This window comes from Agelaius phoeniceus, chromosome 5, assembly GCF_051311805.1.
Source record: "Agelaius phoeniceus isolate bAgePho1 chromosome 5, bAgePho1.hap1, whole genome shotgun sequence".
Classification (NCBI taxonomy): domain Eukaryota; kingdom Metazoa; phylum Chordata; class Aves; order Passeriformes; family Icteridae; genus Agelaius; species Agelaius phoeniceus.
The window spans coordinates 38,667,716-38,694,411 of NC_135269.1; the positions used below are offsets into that span (position 1 = coordinate 38,667,716).

The following is a 26,696-nucleotide window of genomic DNA, read 5'->3' on the forward strand; positions in this document are numbered from 1 at the left end:
ATTCTAAGAGACACAGCTTATTCCTCTCTGCCCTTGGTGAGCTGCAAGACCAACTGCAAGGAATCAGAGCAACCACATAAATGAAGAACAGCTTAATAATAATAACAACTTCTACTTTATAAACCCTTAAACAGCTTTCAAGGAGCACCCTCCTTACAGTCTTTAATGGTATCTGTTTATCAACTACTTGTACCTTCCAGGACACTGAAAGCCAAAAGATTCCGAATCTGTTCTTCTGCTCCTCATTCAGCTGCAGCACTGGAATCCCTGGATCTGGACATTTACTTTTCACAACAATCCTATGGCAAGCTCCTTGGAGTTAACTGAGGAAAGCCAGACTTAATGCCTAAGTAATGTCTGTGTTAACCCTTAACAGAGACCTTATTTACTTAGTGGGTTAACAGAGACATCAGAGACAAGACCTTATTTAGAACGTCCATCAGGTCATTTTAAACATCCAAATAATCCAAAGTGTTCACTTAACAAAGGCCTACTTTGAAACAAATAGAAGACAGTACTCTCTGTCTCCTATCTGGACACAAGCTAAAGATATTTTTAAATGGATATCATGCTTTTAATTTCGGTGCATTTCCCATAAGAAGGTTCTATAAGGAAGACATTCACTGAGAATTGCTTACTTAATTCTGCAAAAAAGAAAAATGGACCATATCCACAATTTCAAGTTATATTATCTCTCAAAACTAATCTATATGTAAAAATCTAAACTGTCCAATTTTGGAATATATACCTGATGGTATATCAGTTTAGAGTTTGCAACTCATATTTGCAAATTAAGAGTAAACATATAAATTCTTCATTAAAGAATTAGCAAAAATAGAAAAAAAAAATCCAGAAATCTCAAGACTTCTCTGTAAGAGGATGAAGACACATATAAACACACACAAAAGGAATCTTCACAACTAAATTTATTAACTACAATATCGAGAAACTATTGGTTTTAATGCTGGACATGAAATCCAGCAAGGCTGACACGAAATAAAACAGAAAATTTGCCTTTTAAAAGAACTGATCCTTTGAGAATTTTCAAAACCACATGAAACATAAGTTAAAAGTTTTAAATGAAGTATGAAAGAGTGTCATGATCTTTTCTAATTGGTTTAGTTAGGTAAAAGCCCAAATGAAAGAAATTGTGTCAATGTTTTACTCTTTTGAAGCACACCATAATTAACATGTGTCAGTTACATGACGTACATGGGAGCAATGTATGTCTGCTACCCTCATGGATGCTCCCTTAACCATTTATGCATCTGTCTCTTTACAGAAAAAAGTATTTTTCCATTGCATTTCTTAATTATCCAGAACTCTTAAAAAAAAAATAATTAAAGTAATTTTTTATAAGCAAGTCCACCAGTTTATGTAAGCCCATCAGTATCAAGCGTATTTTTACAGCTAGAAAGCCTAATAGACATTTTAAAGAACAAAAACACCAGAAAGATAAATTAACACTGGTAAAACTCAGTGATTCTTGAGTACATTACATACTTGAAAAAAAATACAATAAAAAAGCATTGAAAAAGCTGGAGAAAAATGTAGCCTGATTTTGAACTTTGTTAGGACAGACTGGTGGCAAGTACTACAGCTCACATTTTAAGGAGGTTTTTACAAGCAAAGTCTGTACCTTGAGTTAACTTCATACTGTCAGCATGGTGGCCCAGTAGGGACCTTTTCATAACAGATCTCAAGAGAAGTGCACAATTAGAGAGGACACTGAGTCGTTGAGCAAAAATTACATATTGCAAACTTTTTATTATGAATGTTCTACTCCTAATCCCATTTATGCTGTTCTGATTCATTAGAAAGAAAAAAAATCCACATGAAACCGTAACTTATACACATTTTTTAGTCAGAACTGGTAATCATTTATACATGCATCTGAAAGGAGAAGCACACACTGAGACAGCAAAAGCAACACTGTACATCCTTATAAAATTATACATCAAAAAAATTATCACATCTCTCGACCAAAAGAATCTAAATAAATTTTCTGAAGTACAAACTCTGACTTTGTCAGACAAAGAAGTTTGAAGAGGAAAGATTCCAGGGGCACTGTGCCTAAAAAGCAGGCAGTAAGCAGTCTGTGAAGAGCCGGTAAACAAACCATAATTCAATACAGGCCCTTCACCAAGAAGGACAAGGACCACAACACAGGGAGGACAGAGTGGCAGAGAAGAAAATGTGAGTCCAGAACTGATCCCTAACAGGACAATATGCTAACCATACTCCCATTTGAAATCTTCATAATCACTACTCACACAGGCACATAGAGGCAGTCTTCAAAAAATGCATAATCCCACAGGGATCCTACTGACTGTACACTGTTGCATGGCGTTTGGTTTTGGGTTTTTGTGGGTTTTTTAAAGATTATCCAAAGGTTTCTCAATCATTATTATACTGTAATTGCTACACCTATACCAGGTTTATTCAGGTTCTTATGCTTTAGCACACGCCTAGCAGCTCTACTCCCTATCTATACGGGAAGATTTTTACCAAAACCTTGGGTTACACGCAGAAAACAAGACCTGCATAATAAGGAAAAAATATCCCTATCTGGAAATTGAAGCATAAAAAGAGGAAGTTCAGCAACTCACACATTTAAGTCCATCCTAGTGAAAATCCCCAATTATTATTTGCAGCATATCTGCACAACATAAAGCCTGGGTATCAGTGTATTGCCACAAGCACAGTCTGAAGAGGACAATGGTACAGCATCATTTACAATGTCCCTGTGACCTGTTGTACACATTGCCCTAACACAGGTACTCTTCCAGTTATGCACATTCAATCACAGAGCAAATGCCCACTTCTGCTGTATGCATGCACTTTCAAGGATACTCAAGCTCTTGTCTACTACATCTTTACCTGGACTTGCAGAGGCCTACATGCCTACATATTAGCCAGCTGAAGTCAGAAGACTCAATAGCAATAAAACAAAGTGGAGAAAGATATGTGGGATAAATCTGGATCTTACAGCTGACACTCAAAGACTTACAGCTGAGTCTGGGTATTAAGTCTCACTTGTAAAACACAAAGTGGAGAAAATGAGTCATATATTCCTTAAATAAACATCTTTACTATTTTCACAATAGTTTTAATGCAGGTGAACACACCAAATAAAACTAAAATCTTCACCTCACCTGAAAACATCCACTCCTCTTGTAACAGTTTAACTTTTAATTGCTTCACCCTATTTCTCATGACATAATCCTCCTATACCCTTACACAGAAAGTACCTTCATTTACAACAAAGTGGTAGTCATTCCTTAACCATGAAGTTACAGCTAACTGCTTTCCAATCAATTTCTAAAAATATCAAAATCTTCCTACAGACACAACTTATCTCCTAAAGTGACACCTTATTTCAGAAAAGAAAATTTAAAAAAAAAATCAAGAGCACAAAAATACTTTTTCTAAGCATTTAACTCCTGAGCCATTTTCGAAAGAAATCTTGGGCAGATAGTCCCCTTTGAAAACTCTGTATTTTAAAGTTGGGATTTCTGAACAAAATCCTGTAATTTGAAGTTTAAGTCAGCATTTCTAAACTAAGGAATTTTCATAACATTTTCTACAATTCTTCTTATGCTTCATGTTCAGAACAGCACAATAAATTGCATGCACATGAAATGCACTTTAATCTGGACCTTGTTTAAAAGTGCCTTCAAATGCACTACTTTGGAAGAAGAAAAAACTATGAAAACATACTGATTCTGTCTTACTAAATTAAGACCAACTTATATTGTTACAGAAAGCACAGGCAGTAATATTGTATGCAGTAGTCATTAAGACCCCATATTCTTTCATTTACCCCAACTACAGAATGCATAAGCCTTTTAGGACAAAACACAACCTTTAACCATCTTTCGGGCAAAACTGATCAAATTTATTCTTTTTTAGAGCAGCTAAGATAGTTCAGTGTTTTTCAACAGAAAAATACCCCCCTCCAACTGAAAACATTTTAAAAATCTATTTTGTTGGGATGGTCTAGTACTTGAATGCTGTGCAACAGTGACTAGTTTAGTACGTTCTTGTCTTAGGAAACCACTGTGTACCACCACAAAGAAGAGCTGCTCAAATCCACTTCAGCTGCAAGGCTCTGCATGGCCGTGCTCACGTGCTACACTGAGACTGGGCAGGCTCTCTGCTGATCTACAACACATTTCCCCTTCGTGCACAGGACTGCTGGGCCATGGTGTGGATGCAAGCTCAGCCATGAGACAGCTAAGGAGCTGCCATCCTCGGACTGAGAAATGCTTGGCATTGTCTTAAATACCAGTTGGGTGCTATCAGGAGAATAGCTAGAACACAAGGGAGGAGGAAACCAGAAGAGGAATTGGAGTTCAGAACAGGAACAGAAAAAGAAATTGCAGAAAGAAAAAGACAGATGTGTAAGGTGCTGATGGGTAGGCAGAGAGCCCCAAAGACTCAGACAATATAGCATGCAGAGCCTCAGATCCTGGACCCATCCCTTCTGGATTTTCCCATTATTTTGTTCAATGGACCAGTAACCACTGTCAAGATCTCCTTCTATCCTCTTCTAATTAATGACACAGAAACTATAGAGAGAAAACATGTCTAGCTAAGATGTTTAAATGCCACATATGTAAACCAATTTTATGTCTGTCCATAAAGGTTTGTATTTCTTTTTTTTTTTAACAATGCTGAGGGAGCCACACACAGATTTTTACAAGTGCCTTCTGCTTGAAATATTTCACGAGTCTATGGAGAAGCATTAACTATTCACAGCTGCAAATTAAATGAAGGTATTTATGTTATGAAATCCTAAGCCAGTGTCTCAGTTTCTCTATTTGTAATGCATGGTTGTCATTTCAGTGAGGCAATATAAAAATGTAATTTTTCAAAAACATATTATAAAGCACTTCCATGAAACTATAATGAAGAAATTGGAGAGAAAACATTAATCCTGTATTTGCCTATAATTTTGGATATCATGATCTGAAAAACGGAATTAAAAAAGAAAAACTTCAGTGTGAGAACACCATGAAACCTCTCTAACCAATGAGACCAGAGTGCTCTGGGGAAAACATTATTTGATCAAAAAAACTGTGTAACAGTGACATGTATATGGAACCTGAGTTAAGATGGGAAAGAAAGCCTTCATTCCAGCATTCCTTGAATTCAGACTCCCTTGAGTTTGCAATTTTAATGGCCACTGAAGCAGGGGTTTATGTACTGAGGGAGGGGTTTGTTTGCAAGAAAACTTCAAACGCTCATTTAAACAGTGACCTATATCCCTCTCAGTTTATGAACTGAAAATTACACAAGTCTGACATTGCAAGACAAAATCTAAGCATCAGGAAGAACAATGAGGTTCAAAACATCACTTTTCAATCTTAAATTGCAGGAGAAGAAATGAAACGCAGCAAAAAGAACTGATGAAAGAGTAAGAAAAGCACAAAAAAAACCCAAACAAAAACAAACCAACAAACCATAAGAGTACCTAAGGCAAAAAAAGAGAGGCATTCTGGGAGTACAGGAGATAAAAAAGGCTACCTGGATTGTCTTGCACTTACCTAAACCCCTGTCTCCAGACAAAACTTTAGTTCTCAGCGTAACATGCCTATATTAACATTGGAAAGCCTTCATGACTTGATGGAACAGAGCTGCTCCTCTCCAGGTTTATGTGCTAACCCAACTCAAAGCTTCTCACACTAAACGAAAAAAATTTTAAACTTGTAATAGTTAAGATTTTAAAGAATATTTTATATTAAAGAATCAATAAGTGAAGAATACGACCATATCAGCAGTGTTGCATAGATTTCTATCACTTCAAACCTCAAATTTAGATTAGATTCTCGTAACAGATGTGTAATTACAAGGTATCACTAGGAGTCCCACTCTTACTCAAGGGACACATTTTCATTAGTAATCTTGCCATTTATAATTCTGATTTTTTGCCCATTTTACTTTACCAGTTTGGCAGTTTCCACAGAAGTCAGACTGCTGTCAGGAGCAGGACCTGGCAACATTTCCCAGGAATGACAAGGCCTTGCTGTGGGACCCATTCTATTAGCAACTATCTTGTTTTAAGATAGCACCCTTACCACCCATATCCTTACCACCACTGGAATCTCACCTCTGAGAGGAAAATAAGAGAAAAAAAGAAAAGAAAGCATTATGCTGTGGGCAGAACTGTGCCAGTTGTATTCATACACAAGAAACACACCAGGAAAGGGAACTTTCTATTGCAAACCAAGGCAAAATTTGACATGTCTTCTGGGTTTGACGCTACAAAGCATGAGGGCAACGGATTAAGCAAGACTATTTTCACTTTTTTTCTTGTTTCAGTATTAGTTTAACACTGACAACTGAATTATTTTGAATGGTCTTCATGCATAACAATTTCAGAAGCTTACCTTCTAAGCAAAATCTGTCATTCTCTGTGGTCTTATGCACTTTTTTCTTTTCCAGTAAAAACAGTCACAGATACTTTAGAGTGTCACTACAATTATTAGTGACTATGAGTTTTCACAGAAAACATGTTCACTGCCAAAATATTCCTATCTCAGAAGGATCAAAACATACCCACACAATTTTATAGCATGCCATGGCAAGAGCAACATTACAGGGATGTGAGCTCATTCTGACCGTGTATTAATCAATAAAATAGACCATCCATTCATTCTATAAGCTGCAAGTCAAAAAGGTAGATATTGAATAAACCTCACATAAAACTTCAAAGTTTTGCTTAATTAGACAGGAAAGGGAGGTTATGCCATCTTCCACAAAACTCTGAAGCTTTTAATAAATAGTAAGTTATATGATGAGTGAGGGATAAACACACTAATTTCACAAATAGAATTTATATTAACAGGACAATTAAGTAAAACTTTACTGTTTAAAGTGTGTACTGACTTTCCACACCAAAATAAATGGCACATTCTTTTCATTAAACTCCTCTCACTCAACAACCTCCTATGAACCTGGTGAAACCAATATTTTCCTGACACAGCCCTACTCAAATCAGGCCAAGAAGGCTCAGTGCAGGACCTACTTCATGTTAGCAGTCTTCTCTTACCAGTGAACAAACAGATGACAGACAGCTGTGGTGAGCAAACTCTGGGATACACACTTAAAAAAAAAAAGGTCTGGGCACAAAAATGCTGAAATACAAACCAACACATTATTCTCGCATTTGGCTCCCTGGACACCTACTCAAGAAAAAGAGGAAATAATACCAGACAGAACAGAACATATTTGCTATAACAATACTGCATTTCTTCTCTACAAGCACAGTATTAATGACAGGCTAGGTCTGGGCTGACAGACCAGGGACAGAAGAACACAGCATGGTCTGCACACCAGAGGCTCCTCCTCTCTGCAATGCTTCCCTCCCTTGTCCACCTTCTCCCTGCCTATCAGAGGTGCATGCCTGCTCCACGGGGGCCCAGGCACAGTCTCAGCCTTTCCATACGAAGAACAAAACCCACACATGTAGAAATGGCACACATCTACCTGTATATGTGCTGTTTGGCCTTTGTTAGGATAGACAAAGGCAACCCATACTTTGCCAAGGGTAACCTCTGGTGTCGTAAATACCAAGCTTTACATTTTCAGTCATTCCAGATTTTACCTCCATGGTTGATAAAAAGAAGTCTGAGGGCTGACAGTGCTTCCCAGCACCAAGTTATGGCCTAGATATTGCTAGAAAATGAAATAATTTTAATTGTTCAGATAAAACAATTATTAAAAGCATCTACAAACATCTCACTTATTGTTAAAGATGCAACCTAATCAAGAGATTACCTGTTTGTTTAGTTTTACAAAATCTATTTCTTCAGATCCCTTCGAATTCATTCTTCACTGAAGTACCAGACCTCTCAGGGAAAGAGAAAGATTTTGTACAGTGAAGCATTTGGGATGTCAGTAAACAGCACTACAGAAAATTAACTTTTAGAGGGACACTAAGAGAATAAAGAATGGTTGCCTCTGTTTTGGCCGCAGACTTTGAGATGAACTTTCAATCCTCTACTCTGAAATTTCAGCTGTGCCTCTAACATAAAAGCATAGCACCTGCTTCAAGCAGCGGTGAAAAATGAGAACCAAGTTACTCAGATAAAGCTGTAACTCTTGATAAATTTGATTTCTGTCCCTTATTTACATATGACAAGTTTGTTCTGTACAGGTGTCATCCTATCAGCAAGACATGATGCATTTTATCATCTAAGTTAATATGTTATTTGCAGCCTGAATTCAAAAAGCATGAGAAAAGCCACATTAAAGAGATCAAAACATTGCTAAGACTACAGCAAGAGTTGTACAAAACCTAACAGAATAGTGTAATTTGATCATAAATGTCACCCTTCTTTTCAAGATTTTGAGTTTGCCCTCAAAGCTGCATTAATATGATTAACATCTCATTTTCATGTCTGCAGCATCCACAGACTTTCAGAACTCTTACAGTTGTAGTGCAGAGCCAAATAAAGTGAGAACACTGAGAAGGTGCACATACCCATAAGCAGGAATCCAGAGAGTTTCTTTAGGGAAACAAATGTCTGCTGAACTATGTAGTACCTTTCCAACTGTTGTTTTGCTCAATTATGCAGAGGAGAAACATACTTCACCATGCAAACAAGGTACCTGATATTCCTAAAACTAGTAGTCATTCCTAAAACAAAGCTACTCTTTGCCCATAGACACTGACAGAGAAAGTATTTCAGATGTAAATACCCACAATCAAAAATCATGTAGGATGTGTTCCACTTCATACCAGTGGGGATGAAGCCTCTAGGTGCTAACAATACAAGATGTGTTACATAAGACTATGCACTTATTTTTAGAAGCACATTACAAAATTAAGTACTGCACTGGAATCTGTTGCAGAGCCATGGACAGTTGCATCAATAGGCACAAAGAACAATTGCTCAGCTGGAGCTGAATGTTAGGTTCGATTCAGACTGAAGCTCTCTCCTGACAGTCCCAAAAATACTGAACCATCTGAGACTATAAAGTTTAACTTACATTCAGTAGATAAACAAAAAACAAACCAAAACACAAAAGTCCTACTAATCATAAAGACCTTTGCTATGAGTAGGAGAATTAATAAAATTTAGTTTCTTAAAGATTTGTTCTGCTTCTTAATACTTGAACCACGATAACCCTCAACTTCCCTCTTTTCCACATCTCTTTGTGACTTTCCCCCCACTTCAGGGAAAGAATTGTGGTGCGGACACTCAAAGTCTGCCTGTGTTTACAGGATGCTTAACCAGCTGCCATCCTAGCAAATACATACCTGTAGGTCATGTCTGACTATTGCTTTTACAAGAAGTTGCACAAATCTGAAATTCCTTCCTTCACCTAGACACAATTTTATGAGGTCTGTAGGACCATATTTCCAATCTTAATTTCTCCTTCTGAGTTCTGTTTCCACATCGAAGCATATTTATATAAATTCAGTTAAATGCTTAACTTTTGAGTTAACCCAAAGTTGGATAATCTATATATATATGACTTATTTTATATTTTTATGTTTCTTACAAACATAAATTAATCCATGAAGCACATTCTACTATCAACAGTTTATTCATTTACTATCACCAACAGTTTACTGATTTGCAGCCTCTGTTACTCCTCTCCAGGCCCTCTCCTAAGTACATTAACACAAGGGCCTGTGAAGTACCTTTAGTCTACTAAGTTTTAAAATACACTGCTCAAAATGGTTTTGCTTTAATAACTGGACTCAGCAGATGCAGGTATTCATTAGTATAGAAAAGGCCAGCAGCTGGACACTGGAGTACATTGTTAAGGAGAAGTTAAAGATGCCTACTCTTAGTGAGTCACTCCTGGTTACCAACCTACGCTTGGCCATCCCAGTTTTCAAGACTTGCTGAACTCTTGCTATAACATCTAATTCAGACTAGTGTAAAATTGAATCTACCCTGTGGACTGTAAAAGAACTGCCAGTTGCTTAAAAAAAATCATTTAAACTAGTTATATGTCTTTCAGAGACAATAAAAGATTAGGACCACAGCTAATATTGAGAGTTTGCAATTCCTAATTAAAATACTAATCCCAATGAAAATACTACTTGCCATCAACCATATACTGCCGGTATTCACAACGTACACTGACCTAAGCTTAGCTCAAAAGAGCACCAAACTTCTGAAAACTAAATTTATTCTTGCAAGAAATTTTCACAGCATTTTTGTTCTTGCCTAATTAAACTTCCAGGAAATTGGGGGAAACAAAACATGTATTTATTGTCCAAAACATATCATCCTGAAATTTCCAAAAACAAAACACAAAATGCACACAAGAGAAAATCCAAAAAACCCCAAACAAGCAAAAAAAAAAAAAAAAAACAAAACCAAAAATTAACTCCATACCACAGTAGCAAAGGAACCTGAATTCCGGAATTTACTTTGACTTCCACCGTGAAATAAAAAGTCATACTGACTTACTCTCATGTGTAATGCTGATCTTGATCAATTTCATCTTACTGGAAATGTGCATCCACATCCAGAAAATAAGTCAACAAATTAAGATTTCAACATAAGGTACCTTTCTACTTTATGATAGTGCTTATTGACACGTTAGGAAAAGTATCAAGACCAGTACCAGCACTGCAATAAATAATCAAACATCTCATTAAAAAGATTTTTTGAGTCAAGCAGTTTTACAGGTGGACACAGTATTACAAGGTACTTCAACATTCAGAATTGCTCATCATCTTGTCAGTCTTTCAAAAGTTGACATTGCTTACAGCTGATTTCTATTTGAAAACCTTTCAGATTCCCACTTCTCCACATAACAATACATGGTACAAATATTCAAGAGATGACATTCTTCTATACGTTTTTTAGCTTACTTGGTCATTACATAAAATACGTGCTTCACAGCTATTTTCCTGTTTTATAACTTTTTCAAAAAATAAATATTTATATGCAACAAGTACTTTCTCACAAACCTCATCACTATTGAATGGTAAAAGACTTCAAGCATATACCCAAACAAGTCCCCTGCACAGCAGAGCAACAGAAGGAAGACTGGCAGACATTTTTTCCACCATTATAATTCTCTGGCAACATTTCCTTTGCAAGAATAGTTTTCATGATTCAAATAAAAAATGCTTACAAGGAATAGTCATTCTACCCCAAACAATGCAAGGTTTTCATAAGCTGGAAGGGGAAAAATACTATTCCAGTGAAGCTCAAAGCAAAAACTCAGTCATATAGACAGTAAGACAAGTACAGAGTTCACTGACACAAGCATTAGTTGCTCATTTTACACCACGACAGGCATTTTCCGACAACCCTTTTACAGAAAAGATAATATATGATATCACATTATCATTGTCTGTGTTACAAAGACAGCTTTAGAAAAACTTGCTTGCCAAGACATTGCCTACAAATGTAAATGTTAACATTTTAAAATTAAAAATAGTTGGCCATAATAAGTCCAACTCTTGCCTCTTTTTGGTGCATAAAAACTCCCTGCTATTGTTTCCAAATGCACACATATTTAGATTGCAATGAAAATGGCAATGCCATTCTGAAACACGTAAGGACAAACCAGACAACTGCCACCTACTGAACTTGGTACAGGGCCATTTTGGGGGGGTTAACATTGTTTTTGCTAACCATATGTACTAACTGCTACTGGCATGTGGCTCCACAGAAGTCCTGAACCAGGCAAGTGAAACATAGGAAATCCTTATCCTCTTACTGCAGACTAGAACTTGGCTATGAATTGGTTAAATGACTTACCCAGAGTAACCCACCACTTCAGTAGGTAACTCACACAGAAAGCATGGTCCAACTCAGCCCACTGGATTACTGTCTGCTCAGCAACAGCAGTGCAAAGCAAGAGTTTCCATTTTATGTACCACAAATACAGCAGCCTTTTATACCAGTTTTCAGTTTAATAAACTACACCTTTTGATGAATAACTTGACCACAGCAAACTATTTTCAAACATAATTGATCGATCTCAAGCACATAAAAAATCTGAAAGCAGGATTTTAAAAATGCTTCTGAAGTTCAATAAACTAAAAAAAAAAAAAAAAAAAAAAGGAAAAAAATCCCAAGTGACATGGGGTGAAAACTAATACTTAAAAAATATCACCCTATAAATTATCCCAAATCAAAAGACAAACAGGAAGAAAAAATGGTTTACTTATTACTGAATTTTTGATTAACAACTCTTACATTTCCATTTAACAAGAGAGAGATAGTGTATGAAAAAAAGTCTTCATTATAATAAAATTTTAACCTACCAGCATAATTTGAAAGGAATCCTCCTAGGAAACGTAGAGTTGTGAAATTATACATATTAGCACTGCAAAAAGCAATCAGATGGCAGAGTAACCAAGACAGGGGGAAAAAAATAATGCACACTTTTCTGTAATGCTACTGATAACCAGTGCTACAGCAAGACAAATTAAGGGTTCTCAGTAACCCCTTTGGACAAGAACCACTTACACCTTGACTTGGAGCCTATTACACAACCAGAGCAGAAGATGAGCTAGTGCACACCACCACAACAAAAATATTCTATTTTATTAGAGTATTAAAAATGAAAGATAAAATATATATTATAAGCAATATGAACATTTTATGGCTGGGTTTTTGGGTTTTTTGTTAGGTTTTTTCTTCATTTTTGCACACAAACACAAAAATATTTTCAATCCTACATAAGAATCTCTTGTTGATTAGCACAGACCATGCTTGGTATATACACACCTGCTCCAAAACCAAAATAATTCCACAAGGACAATTTAAAATAGCCTACTGTGCAGTATTTTCATTTGACACAATTCTTCCTATGCTATTATAATGCTCAATAAAAGCATAGTTAGTTGTCAAAATACACCATCCATCCTGAAAACTCATGCACAAAGTTAACCATCAGCATGTAAGCAGGTGCTTTTAAGTCAAGGAGACCACACACAAATTTCAGGTGTTCATATGCTCAGGTGTTCTTTTCCAGGAACTTGGGTCAGGAGACCAACAGGACACACACAAACATAGCACCTATGTGCTAAAGCATATCTAGAAAGAAAAAAAAAAAAGGGGGGGGGGGAAAAAAAGGCCAATTCTACTCAGGAAAGACAACTGAAACAAGTTATATTGAATTGTTCAGTGCAGTGCAACTGAGACATAAATTTAAAGTAAATATATTAGCGGATTTCTGCTGTATAGCAGAATGCTCACATACTTTTTTTTACTTATTTGTGTCTCAAAAGCTCAGATAAAGCAAATTTAACCTAACTTCAACTTCTATGCTTTTGTCAATCCTTGAAATTTACATACACACTGTATTAAGAGTAATTTTAAATGAGAAAAACTGGATCATTTACAGAGCAATCATTTAAATCTGTTGTAAAAATACTGATTTGACTTCCTAAGGTACTGTACTTCTATAGAAACTGGTATAGGGCTTTCTATTTAAGCTAACATTTTTAAACATGTACAAGAAATGTGGCAAATACTCTGCCATGAATTTAGGAATTTTTCTTTTTTTTTCTTTTTAATAACACATTTTTAAGGTGCCTTTTATTCAAGCAAATTATAGCTTTAAGACAAGACATCATTTTAAAAGTTAGATACAGGGGTCTACTTTCTTTTGAACAAAATTCTGTACTTGGTGCACTTTCTATACTACCTCATAGGAAAACAAGCCATTCAATATTTGCTTTAGCTTCCAGATAAAGTCAGAAAGCCAGGTGACAGAAACCTCTGTTTTAATTCAATTATGGTGCATTTTTAAGTTCTGTTCACTTCCTGAGTTCATAAAAAGATGAAGGTGGAAGATATGTTTGAATAAACAAAGTTATGACACAAGGCCCCTTTAAAACCATAATGAGGTTACAACTTAGCAATTACAACACTACAGACCTTGCATTAACGTGAATATTAGGGTAATTTTTAAGAAAGCTACAACAAATACTTAAAAAGCAATAATGTTCCTGATTTCAAAGCTAATCTCTATCCAGACAGAAATGCACTTACAAATATAAAAATAAACCAGAAATACTTTCTGAGATCTGTCGGTCCACTGCGAGCACACACAATTTTCATATGAAGTGACTGAGGGAAAGACCAAAATTTTCAGGTGGAAACAGACACTTATGGGGAAATTTTTTAGCATCAAACTTCAGGACACACTAACTGTCCTATTTTTTCCACTAAATGACAATTATCTAAAAGTAGATTCTGTTAAAGAGAATTCAAATCTTTTTTTTAATATAAATTTCTGGGGTTTCTTTATTTTCAGTTTTAGCCAAGGGCTTTTCTTTCATTTCTTGATAGAACTGACACACAAGTAGGTTGCAATAACAATGACTACTTTGACAGCAATATTAAGTTTCTAGAAGAGATGTGTAGACAAGGTTTATCTACTACTATGCTCTTAGCTTTATCAACAGCTTCCTGAAAATGAAACGGAAATACACTTGCAAGTCAAGTCAGTCAGCTCTTGATAAGTGAGTATTCAAATCCCTTTCTAAAATCAGAAGCAGTCAACACCTTGAAGTTTAGCATACCAGCTAAATACTCAACATAAAGAACAGTGGAAGTGGGGGAAAAAAAGAAGAGGGGAAAAAAGGTATGGGACAGATACATCATGTTCAAGTTCACAAAACTTGATCCTGTGAGCCATGTTCTATTAATGTGTCATTTTAAGAGAGCTTAAAGTACATCAACACATACACAACAATTCTTCCAGATCCAAAAGAAGACACCTTTGCAATATAAATTTCTACAATTACTTTGCTCTTGCAGGTCTTCACAAGTTTTAACAGTTTGAAACAAATCCAAGTTTCCCAAAACATAAGGTTTTCCAATAGCAGATATGACAACAGGTTTGATCATCTATTTTTCCCCAGCAGAAGAGTTAAGACTAGCAGCCAGTCACCAGCACCAGATGCTGCTGGTGTTTGGGCACACAGGAGTGTCTCTTTCACAAACTCAAGTCACGCAAACATATATATTTATAAAAGATACACCGAAAGTTCTTCTCCTCCCCTGGGGATAAAACAGTGCAAAGTTGGAAACAACTTTTTCCCTGACAAAAGAGACAGCAGAAATTAAACATGCTTGTGTGAGGTTTGAATAAGCAGCAGAAGCAAATACCACCTTACACAAGCCTATTTTAATTTTCCCACACTGCAGAGCCTCCAAAGCAAAGTTACTTGTAACTTCACCAACAAAAACCCACCCTAAAACCGAGAATACCCATTAGTTGGTACCTTGTTTTCACCAGGAGCATACATACGATAACCAAACTGCTAACTCTGACACTTGCATCTTTCCCCACCGCCCTACTGTCCCCCTCTTATCCCTAACCTGTCACCCAGTGCCACCTCCTCTCCCAGCACGGGTCAGATTCACGCCAGAGCTTGTCATCGCCTCCCAGGCGGGCAGGGGAAGGCTGATTCCTTCCTCCGGCGACCGCGCTCTATCCCTTTCAAGTTTGTTTTACAAACACGTCCGAGGGAAAGCCAGAACCTGTTTACACACCACCTTAACCACCGCCAGGAGGAGAGTGAAACAGGCGCAGGCAGAAAAAAAAAAAAAAAAAAGAAGAAAAGAAAAAAGAAAATAATTTTTCAGCCGAAACCCAGCCAGCAGCACCCCCGTCTCACCCCCTTTCTCCGCCCGGGGCCCGCGGTGCAGGCCGCACGGCCGCTCGGCGGAGCGCGGGGCCGCCGCAGCCCCGGCCGTGGGCGGCAGGTTCCGCTGCCCCGGCGCCGGGCCCGGGGAAGGCGGCGGGCGGGGGCCGGGCGGCCGTGCAGCCCCGCGGGGCCGGGCTCGGAGGGACGGAGGAGGCCTGGGAGCAGCCGGCGGGGCGACGGCGGGAAGAAGCCGTTCGGGCGGGCCGGGCGGGCCGAGCGGGCCGCAGGGCGAGCTGCCAACGGCGGCCGCAGGGATGCGGGGCCCAAACACCGCCGGGCCGCGGCCTCGCCCGGCTCCGGAGCGGCGCCCGGGGGCCGCCGCCGCCCGCGGCCGCGGAGGAGGGAAGGGGGCGGCAGGCCGGGCCGGGCCTGCGGCTGCGCCCCCGGCTCGGGCGCCGCGCGTCCCCCCCGCTCCCCCTCGGAGACAAAAGCAAACGGAAACCCGGTGGGGCGGCCCCAGGTCCACCGAGCCCCGCCGAGGGCCGCGCCGCCGCCCGGGCCTCGCACATCGGGCCGCGGCCGGGACGGCGGCGAGGCCCGGGTCGGCAGCGGGGCCGGGGAGGGGCGGCCGGGGCCGGACTCACCGCATGAATTTTCTTGTCCCGCGAATCCAAGATGGCTGAGTATCCAGCACGGAGGATGCTGGGGGAGCAACCTTTACCCTCTGACCCGGCCGCCGCCGTGACCCCGCCGCCGCTCGTCCCGGCCGCCAGCGCCGAGGGGCGGGGGCAGCGCCGCCGCACCGCCCGCAACGGCCCGGCCCTGCGGAGGGGCTGAGGGGAACGGGGAGGAAGGGGAGGAGGAAGGAGCAGCGAGGCTCCCTCGGCTGCGCTCCCTCCGCCTCCCGCGGGATTCGCGGCCCAGTGCTGGGGGCAGGGCCCGCAGGCCGCGGGGCTGCCGGATGCTGCCGCTCTCCGCCGGCCCCGCTGAGACGCTGCTGGCCGGGGGCGCGCCCGGCTCAGATCTCGTTCTCTGAGGGGAGAGGGCGGCGCGCAGGCCTGGAGCGCCGGGCCAGAGCGGGCCGTGGGGCTGAGCAGGGTCAGGGCGCAGCGGGGTTCCCCGATCCTCCCCACGGCTGCCTGTGCAGACCTACCCCGGGTGGACGCGCTCCCGTGGGAAGCGCCCCAGCTTCCAGAGGGGGCGTCCCGGCCCCCGTGGCCCTGCTCTGTCAATTCCCTTTGGATCGCAGAGGGCAGAAGGAGCGGCCTGGCCTCTCTGTCATCCTGGGGAGGTTTTAGGTCAGGAACGACCCGAGGATGGGGTAAATTGTGTCAAAGTTCCTGTTTCCTCTGCGTGTGATCGCAGTGGAGAGACAGGTCCAAGTATCCACTTAGTGTGTTAATAAAGTGGAAAAGCATTTACAAGATGACCCAAGTGGATTTTTAATTTATCGACCCTCAAAACATGTGTTATAGCAGTGGCTTGAATACAGCAAGAGCTGATGCACAAAACACTCATGCAAATAATCCCCTTGAATTCAATGAAACTGTCAATGGTATAAAAGCTAAGCCTGTGCATAAGTGTTTACAGGATGATGGCCAACATCATTGTGAACTGGCTGCTCTGCTCCATCAAAAAAAACCCAATGGCACTGACACCTTAGTTTGGTTGTAAAATCATCGTAAAGTTCAAAACTTCAAGCAAAGAGATGAGCAGAAATAGCATGTTTCTTTCAATAGTTTCACACATGTGCTTTCTTCTCGGGTTTGATTTTGAACCTCCAAATTGAATTTAGAATTACTGAAGAATTCAGCAGGTTACATAACACTAATATTTTATAGATAAAGGTACTACAGTAACATGTCTGTCAACATAAATATGTTTTGAAGATAAAAGAGCAGTCTTCCTTTTAAGCCAAGAGACCAGTTTCTTAATGCCACCAGCTTTAGCTGTGTGATGAGCATGGCTGCTGTGTCATTGAAATGAATGTGTATATACACCATCCAGGAAAGCATTGCATTTTATTATTCCAATCATAAATCTTTCCTTTGTGACAAATTCATGCATTTGCTAGAATCAAACGATTAGACAGTACCAAAAGTGACATGCTGTTTACAGTATGAACTTCTGGACCACTTTTGTTGTTCAGTCTGAAAAATCAAACATTTCCTCTTTTACTACAAATCAAATATAAAAGCAGTACTTTTAGACTGAAAAATACAATCAATGTAATTAACCTTCAGTGTTATTAAATAAGTGTTTAGATAGTCCGATTCTTTTATATCTGTTTATAAACATTTTGCTTCATTATATTTCATTTCACACTTTAGTGATCTGAGTTTCTTTTTTTAAAAGCTAATTTTCATTCCATTTTCCCAAAGAGAAGTGATTTAAGACGATACCCAGCAATATGATGCAAGTAAACTAAGAACCTGATATTGTCATTGCATCTACATGGACTGATCTCTTTGTTCATTGCAAAGTTAGTTTACATGCAAATTAATTAGCATTCATAGGACAAGAAGCTTGAATAGCTCAACAGAGCTAGTAATGGGGAAAAAAGTGTGTTATCTTGTGTTAGACTGGTTAGCTTAGTATAAACAACCTAACCAGCACTCACAATGTGTGTAAATTGTGATTTAAATTCTGTTAATTGAAAAAATCTAACCTGTCCTTCTGCCTAAGTCTGTGTTTTGTTGAGGAAGTTCATTACTTAAGCTGTAGTAGCTGTGTATTCTACTTCCTCTTTTGTTTTCTTAAAGAAAGTGAAAGCATTTAGTGTTTTAATGTGTTAAAATAACATCCAAGGCCACCATTAAAGAAGGTGTATTGTCAAGTATATATTCATACATTTGCTGCTTTTAGTCTTGACTCAGTACATTTTGCTACAAAGGTGAGGCTGTTTCCCACAGTTGCATCTGCTTAATTAAAGAAGTGCCCTGAGCTCATTTAACACTAGGACTGCTAATTTGTGTGGACAGTCCTAATCCATTTTGAACCATGTATGGTACCGTTTTACCTCCTTTTTTAAGTCTTTGTCTACAAACTGATATGCATCTGTTATTTTTATTCTCATTTAATCAATGGTCTCTTACTATTGACTTATTTCACAGGCTAGACTGATACACATCCATCTTCAATCAGTGTAAGAATGCCTGTAGGAGTCAATCTGAAAACTTTTGTCTGTAGCAGCACAGGTGAAGGAACTAGAAAGCAGGATTACAACTGTCCTGGCACCACAATCCACGTGGTGCCATTGACACAGCCTTCCACCTGAAGTTCCTGAGAGCTGGGCCCTGAATGTGTGTGTTCTGAAGCACTCACAACACTTGTCTGCCAGCCCTGTGGACTTCTTGGCCAATGCTTCTGCTAATACCTACAGAAGGCTAAAAATCTACAGCACTTTGCTGGAAAGTTTGGGAAGAGGTCATCAAGAGAGTCAGGTGTGCTTAGAATGCCCAAATGCTTTATGGATCTCAGGGTTCATTGGGAATTCTCTGCAGTTTTTATGAGGCTTAGCTCCAGAGAGTTTGTCAGTGCTCAGCAACTCAAAGTATCACCAACAGATGTGGGCAATGCAGTCCCAGAAGTGGGAGAAATTGCCCAGAGTATGTGTAGGGCAGGGTTAGGCTGTTCCACTTCTCCAAAACATGAAATTAAATTAATCATAGTAAGATCACCATCCTCAGTTATGAGTGGAGGCAGAACATGGTAAATTAGCAACCTTATAAGCAATTTTTAAATAGAACAAAAAAGTTAATTGGAATGCAGCAGGGGTCTTTCTTTCTCTGCCTATGTATTGTCACCATATTTTCAGGAAAAACAAATACAGTGCAATCACCTAGAGCAAGAGTTGGCAGCTTTTCAGCAGTGGTGAAACAAGGTTGTATTTTTCTTTCCCAGATTACAGATTAAGTCCCTTGGAAGAAACAACTTGAATTGCAAAGTGTGTTTGATCAGCTAAAACAGTGAAATACTGCTTTGGCAGAAGGCAGAGGTTTCTGTTTTCTGCTGGGCTTACAAATGTGAGTGTGAGACTCATGACTTTGAAGCTGCAGCTTCTCCCTAATGTCTTTCTTACTTAATGATGTTCAAAAGTCTCTCCGTCGCTTTCTTTGGAAGGTTGTAGAGTTACAGCACTGCACTGCATTAATCATTGCCCTAGAAGAACGTGGCAGATTTTTTTCATTATTATAGCCTATTTGATTTTTTTAAATATTTCTATAACAGAAGGATAAAGGTATGTCAAAATGTACACCAAATCTAGAGATCTCACCACAGAGAGGTGTTGACAGCACTTTTTTTTTCAAGAATAAAAGTGCTGAGACCTCACATTTTCTTAGTGTGTTTGCTCATAGTTCTTAACTATTACACTGAAATCAAGCACAAAATATTTAGATTTGTGCATATTTGGTTAGTTAGTTTGACTTTTGCAAATTAGTTTCCAGTTGTATTTAGGAAAGGTAAGGGAAGGATCAGCTGTTTCCATGGCACTGTCCTTATCTATCCTTTCACTCCTACAGGGGATTTCCAGGGATGGCTGCTGGCAAGGGAAGCCCTAGAAGTGCAGCTCAATTACTATTTTAGCGTTAAAATGCATCACAAGGTATCCACACAGATGGCTTCTCATCTGCTGGATTTGTAGTTTCCAGGAGGGAATATTGGGAGCAGAAGTATCTTTATCTCAGTCTTTCATATTTTTACTACCAGGGAACCCTTTCTCAGCCTTCTGCTCCAGTGCCTTCAATGTCTGATTTAGTGCTAATTATAACAGAGTATCAGGGGGAAAAAAAATACCAAATTTAAAAAGAAGTCTGCCAATTCTGGAAAGTAATATGACCCCAAAGAGGAGATAAAATGTAGCATTTTCCCAAAATAAGATGCTTCACATTGCTGTATAGCAACTAAGAAGTCTGCCAGAGTGCTAGTAAATGAGAGGATAAATCAAGAATTAGAGATAGCAGTTTCAAGTGTCTGTTCAGACAGAGAAGAATAGTGATGCAGATGGAAATATGTTTTCCAGGGGAGAGAAGCATTAGAGACACAAGCCAGTGCCAGAGTAGGTGCTGATTGACATTCCTGAACAACATTATCCCCAAAGAGATGGGAGTTATGGCAGTGGGGAAAGAGAAACCCTTCTTATGTTAGTTCTCAAGATTGCAGTCAGCTGGTGGTCATTGGAGAGCTGCCTGGTCAGAAGTGCTGTTTCTCTTTTGAAACAATTGAATCATGGAATCATAGAATTGCTTAAGTTGGAAAAGACCTTTAAGATCAGAAAGTCTGATTGTTAACCCAGTACTTCCAGGTTCATCTCTAACCTGTGTCCCCAAGTGCCATCTTCTCACATTCTTTGGACACTTCCATGGACAATAATGCCATCATTTTCCCTGGGCAATGCCTGACTGGATTTTCAGCAAAGAAATTTTTCATAATACCCCATCTAAACCTCCCTTGTTGCAACTCAAGGCCATTTCCTCTTGTGCTGGTGCATGTTACTTGAGAGAAGAGACCAATCCCCATCTGGCTACAAACTCCTTCCAGGCAGTTGTAGAGAGGAGTGAGGTCTTCTTAAGCTGCCTTTTATCCAGGTTAAACAACCCCAGCTCTATCAACTGCTGCTTATCAGACTTGTGCTCCAAACCCTCCACCAGCTCTGTTGCCCGTCTCTAGACATGCTCTAGAGCCTTAAGGTCCTTCTTGCAGTGAGGGGCCAAGAACTGAGCACAGGATTCAGGGTGTGTCTTCACCAGTGCCAAATACAGGGGACAATCACTGCCCTGGTCCCACTGGCCTCATTATTGCTGATACAGGCCAGGATGCCACTGGCCTTCTTGGCCATCCAGGCACACACTGGCTCATGTTCAGCCAGCTCTTGATCCAGGACCTTTTCTGATGACCAGTTTTCCAGCCTCTCTGCTCCCAGCCCGTAGCACTGCATGGGGTTGTTGTGACCCAGGTGCAGGACCCGGCACTTTGCTTTGTTGAATCTCCTACAACTGGCCTTGGCCCATTGATCCAGCTTGTCCAGGTCCCTCTGCAGAGCCTTCATGCCCTCCAGCAGATCAGTACTCCCACCCAACTCTGTCATCTGTAAACTTACTGCAAGTACATTGAATTCCCTCTTTCAGACCATTAATAAAGATTTTAAACAGAACTGGCTCCAGTACTGAGGCCTAAGGAACATCATTTGTGATCATGTCAAAAGACAGGCAATGTTTTATTTCAGGTGTTGGGGTCTCCTTGGCATGACTTTTCCATGTGACTAACTGTTGTAGTTACAATGAACATGAGCCACATAGGACGTTCTCTCCATCAAGCTGCACTGTCTATTGAAAGAAACATAAACTTAAGTGTTAAGGATGATTATAATTAAAATTAAGCTGGGAATAAAGAGTTAATGCCACAGTTTTTTCAAAAATGATGGGCAAATATATAACCAGCAGCCTGAGGAAAGCCATCACAGTATATAAGGCAAAAGAATGATTAGTTTCCCTTATGACAGGTCTTGACTGGGGAAGGGAACAGCCTGGGGGGCTGGAAAGTGCTGAATTCTAGTTCTTGCTTTTTGACAGTTTTTCAAGATTGACAGTCAGGCCTATTTCCAAAAATGTGCTCTCCTCTAAATAAGTGTTAATGAGCACAACAAATGAACTCTCACTACAGCAGCTGATGATAGTCTGCCATCCCACCAGAAGCCAGAGGACTCCAGTATCACTGTCCCACTGGGCAGCACGATGAGCCCATGACCCCTGCCCTGTTCAGGTGAGCTGTGAGCATGAAGCTACAGAAGACCCCAAGGGACTGCTGCCTGTTGCTTACCTCCTTAACCAATTCAACCAGCAACATCTTGCTAGGCTAATGAGAGAAGGAATTTCCTGCATCAAAGCTGATCTCTGTCTGCAACCAGCACATTGAATTGTATTGTGTTCTGCTCTGGCTTACATAAACCCAAACCCTGGCATTTCTGGGAAACTCCACTAGTCATTACCACCACAGGACTGTGACTGAGCTTTTCCAGCTGGGCAACATACTGTGTCAGGGATTATAGTGTTCTCTAATGGAGCAATAGCAGCTACTTTTGACCTCTTATTCACCTTTGTTACACTGCTCAATGTGCAGATATATAAATATGTGCACATTGCATCTCAGAACCCTCCAAAAGTTTCCTAGGTCTGAGTTTTGCTGCAGTTGATTGGATGCTGGTGTTTTATAAATCTGTCCCAGATACCTTGGATACCACCATGATTCCCTATTCTGGTCCTATTCAGGACCATAAATTCGGACTTTCATTTACCATGAAGCCAAGCTATTTGTGAAATCTCATGATACAGAAATTCAGCTGTAAATATTGCATGCACAAATATTTGAACCTCTCACACTTCTTCCCACTCCAATCCTGCTCATCATTTTCAGTAGTCTTAGAGGAAGAACTGCTCACACCTGAGAGCAAGAGTTGTTCTGCACATGGAGATCAACTAATCAAGGCAGTTTGCTGCTTCCTCAGTCAGATGTGTCTCAGCAGAAGTAAGCAGAATTTTTAATTCAGTGGCCTGCCATGCTCCCATCACCACCAGCAGAGCCCAGGGTTCATATTGCAGCCATGCTCCTTGCCTAGCTCTGCTTCTTGCTTGGGTTGGCACTGAAGAAAGTGGCAGCATCTTCACAGAAGAAGATACAAAGAGGTCTTCTCTTTCTCCCCCTCCTCCCTCCTCCTCTCCTTCTCTTTCTCTCTCTCTCAATTTATCTCTTTCTCTCATCTTGCTGTCTTTTAGAGATCACATGCACAGTGACATAAATATTCTTGCAGTAAGCAGCAAATCCTGCTAGTACAAGAGACTGACCTCACTCCAGCTGTGATTCTTGTGCAAATAAACTTCTGTGCCTGTTGGGAACCCCTACAGATTTTGGTACAGGCCTGAAACACATGGCTCATATTGTGTAAAACTTATGGTTATGATATCTGCATCCAGGATGTTTCCTGCTTCACTGTGGATTGTGATAGCTAGAAATGGAAATATCAAAGCCCATTTCTGCAGCAGTTTCTCAGGTGGTGCCTGCCTGGGCACAGGGATAGGTACACATGCTTTCCCTTCTGACCAAGCAATGGAGCAAGGCTGGTTCCCACTGGTAACTGAAGGGATACAGTATCATATCCTGGCAGGAGCCGTGTAGCTCATATACACAAATATATTTTACTTTTTAAATTTTCTTTTGATGTTAAGTCAGGTGAACTTGAAAGCTAGGGATACATTTCATCTCACCACCTTTAGCTGTCTGAGAAGGAAGTGCCTGATCCAAGCCATTAATCCAGTGTACTGCAAATCAGTGGGGAGAGAGGGGAATTTTTACACCTTCTGCTGCCTTCTGAGGGTGGGTCTCCCTGCTGGGATCTGGCATAGGTGGGACATGGGGCACTTGGATGGCTGGTGCTAGCTGGGAGAAATTGTACAGTCTGTTTCCTCAAATTAAAAGCCTAAATTACTTTTTCTGCATACTCAGGAAGTGTTTCCTGAAAAAATAAATTTGTGCACAAATATAAAGATCTGTTGCTCAGGCCTGGGTTAGGAAGGTATGCACAAAGGTCTGTCTTTTGTACACATGGTAAAATATATGGTGAAATATATTGGCATAAGAAAATCAGAAATGATTGAATTTAGTAGAAAGATCCTAGATATAAAATAATGTAATCCTGATGTGTATCCCTGAAAAAAAAAAAAAAAAAAAACAAAAACCTCAAAAGCTCAAAAGGATCCTGCCTTTTTCAGGGCTGGAAAATTCAACTGCAGGAAAACAATTTCTTAACATGAAATTGTTATTAACTTCTTAAAATGTAGGCATCAACACTAACATCCACTGTTTTCATTTTGATTCAGTTATGTCTGTTTTTTTAGTATGAAGGCATATTTATTTTAAATTACAAGCTCCAGAGATCAAGGTTCTAGTGTTATAAATACATAGCTGGACAATCTTTCCTGAGTGCTTACTGTCAAAACAGACAAGACAGAAATGGAGGAGATGATGAAAAAGAACTGAAGTGCCTTGCTAAAAGTCACGTAACAATATCCTCTATCAAGCTCCAATGAGGAGGTAAAGCTGCTCACTGGGACTTCAAATGGACTGAATTACCCTACAGTTAGCTTGGCCTTTCCAGTTCAAGTGTTCCCTTGGGTAAAGACAGTATGACAAATCACAGTTATATTCAAACATGGAATACCATGGGCAAGAATTTTATTCTTTTTAGTATTGTTAGAATGGCAAAAGATACAAGAAGATTTTGTGAGGAATAGTTATGGTTGCCACATCCTTGTTAGCAATCTGTACTAGCACCCAGGTAAACTACTAGCCAAAGGCTGATGAGTATGATTTTTTTTAAGTGTACAAATATGAGATAATCTGAGATATCTTCAGTGGACCAGATATACACTGGCTCTATGCCATATTCCCCACTCAGCCTCCAGTGTTTCTTTATTGAGGACATTTATGGACATTTCTCATGCTCAACCAGTAAAAGGATAGTTGGTACTCTGAGCCCTGAAAACAATTGAGGTTTGGTCAGAAAATAAATCTGACTTCATCATTCCCAATACTGTTTCTCAAAGAAAGTGGTCTTTCTTCTGTTGGTTTATATTTGCTTAGAAAATGTAAATGGAATAATTTTGTGGCAGCAGGCTTTGTGCCAAATCAAGAGCCCAGCTTCATGCCAGACCATGTACTGTTCATCCTTCAGCCATTGACATAAAATCAGGAAAAGCTTAGAACTGGCTCTGTGTGGGTCAGCAAGCCCATTCTGGGGGGACCAGAGTGTGCAGTGATCCAGCCATGTGTAGATCCAGCATGAGCATCATGGCATCACAGCCTGAGGGTAGATAGCCATATCTCGGGCTGCTTGTTTTATCCCACAGTTAGTCACATTGCAAACTGACAAAAGGCTGCTTAGCCCAGGAACCCTAATAATCAGATCTCTGTGCTCATCTAACAAAGTTGTGTTGTTTTCAGGGAGGATGAGCAGTGGGAGAGGCCTCACATCTGTCTGCAAAACATCAACTGGACCTACCCTGAGAGCACTGCCTTGCATTGCTCTGCTGTGCAGGGAGGCACCAGGAACTTTGGCCTTTGTGCTTCTTCCCCCTTTTCTTGGGTGAAACTCATGAGTAGGCCATCATAGCAACCTCTGGGGTACTTGAGGTGGCATTGCTCTCTCCTCTGGTGCAGATGTGGATTTTGCTGTCCCATCAACCACTCAAGCAGTATCTGGAGCCATCACTTCCAGTTGTTGAACCAACAAAGCAAAAAAAGGGAGTGAATTGTGGGACATTCATACCAAAATTGTCTGGATCTGAACTGAAACTTAAACACCGATTGCTAGGCATTAGTCTCTGCTGGCTTATCTCTTCATGAGTGTATTCACATTTACCTAAGGAGTTTTATAGACCCCTTGCAATTCCCATTGGCCTTCATAAGCAGGATTTGGGAAGACAAGATTCAATACTATTATAGGTATGATCATTGCTACAGTTGCTCATTACCTGGGGAAGATTTGTGTTTAACAGAGCCCAGGTTGCAGTGTGTTAGGTCAGGACCTGCCCTGAAAGGTTCCCTGGACAGCACTCAGCTGCTGTGGAGCCAGGGTTATCATTTTTCAGCAAAGCCTGGGGCAGATCACTTGAGCCCTGCCCCCAGAAGCAGCCTGTTCTCTCTGTGTTTCTCCACATGGTTGCTCTGTTGCAAGTGTCCATGCTCAACTTTTCCATCCATTCTCTGTTGCAATTGCAAATAAAATAAATGCATGATTTGATGACATTTTCAGTAGTTATCAGCAAATAAATATCTTCAGTCTAGTGTCAAGTGACTTCTGTGTCTTGGCCTCACAGTAGTTTCCGTAGATGTTCCTGATATGATAGATAAAATTATGTTGGAGGAAGGAGTTAACCCTAGTCATAAAAATGTATCTTTACTTTTTTTTTACCACCACTGAACATTTTCATAAGTTTAATCATGTCTAATGCATTAAAAATTTATCATTTGTAACATAAAATTAAAATCCCTGTGGTATAATATATCAATAATTTGTACAAACTAATCTGGAAAAGTGCAAACAGTGATGTTT

General features: G+C 40.1%; 1 protein-coding gene across 4 annotated transcripts in view; it reads right to left on the reverse strand.

The window, feature by feature from the left end:
* The window catches only part of CNOT2 (CCR4-NOT transcription complex subunit 2), an 85,924-nt gene extending 69,478 nt beyond the window's left edge, over positions 1 to 16,446 (reverse strand). The window contains exon 1 of one of the 4 annotated variants that reach the window (XM_054631373.2): positions 16,234 to 16,446. The gene's annotated coding sequence lies outside the window, so the exon portion shown is untranslated. Of the gene's footprint in view, positions 1 to 5,549; positions 5,571 to 15,320; positions 15,474 to 15,619; positions 15,753 to 16,233 lie in introns of those variants that run through there. The other 3 variants (XM_054631371.2, XM_077178830.1, XM_077178832.1) reach the window with 3 other exon arrangements.
* Between the last annotated feature and the right edge of the window lie 10,250 nt (positions 16,447 to 26,696).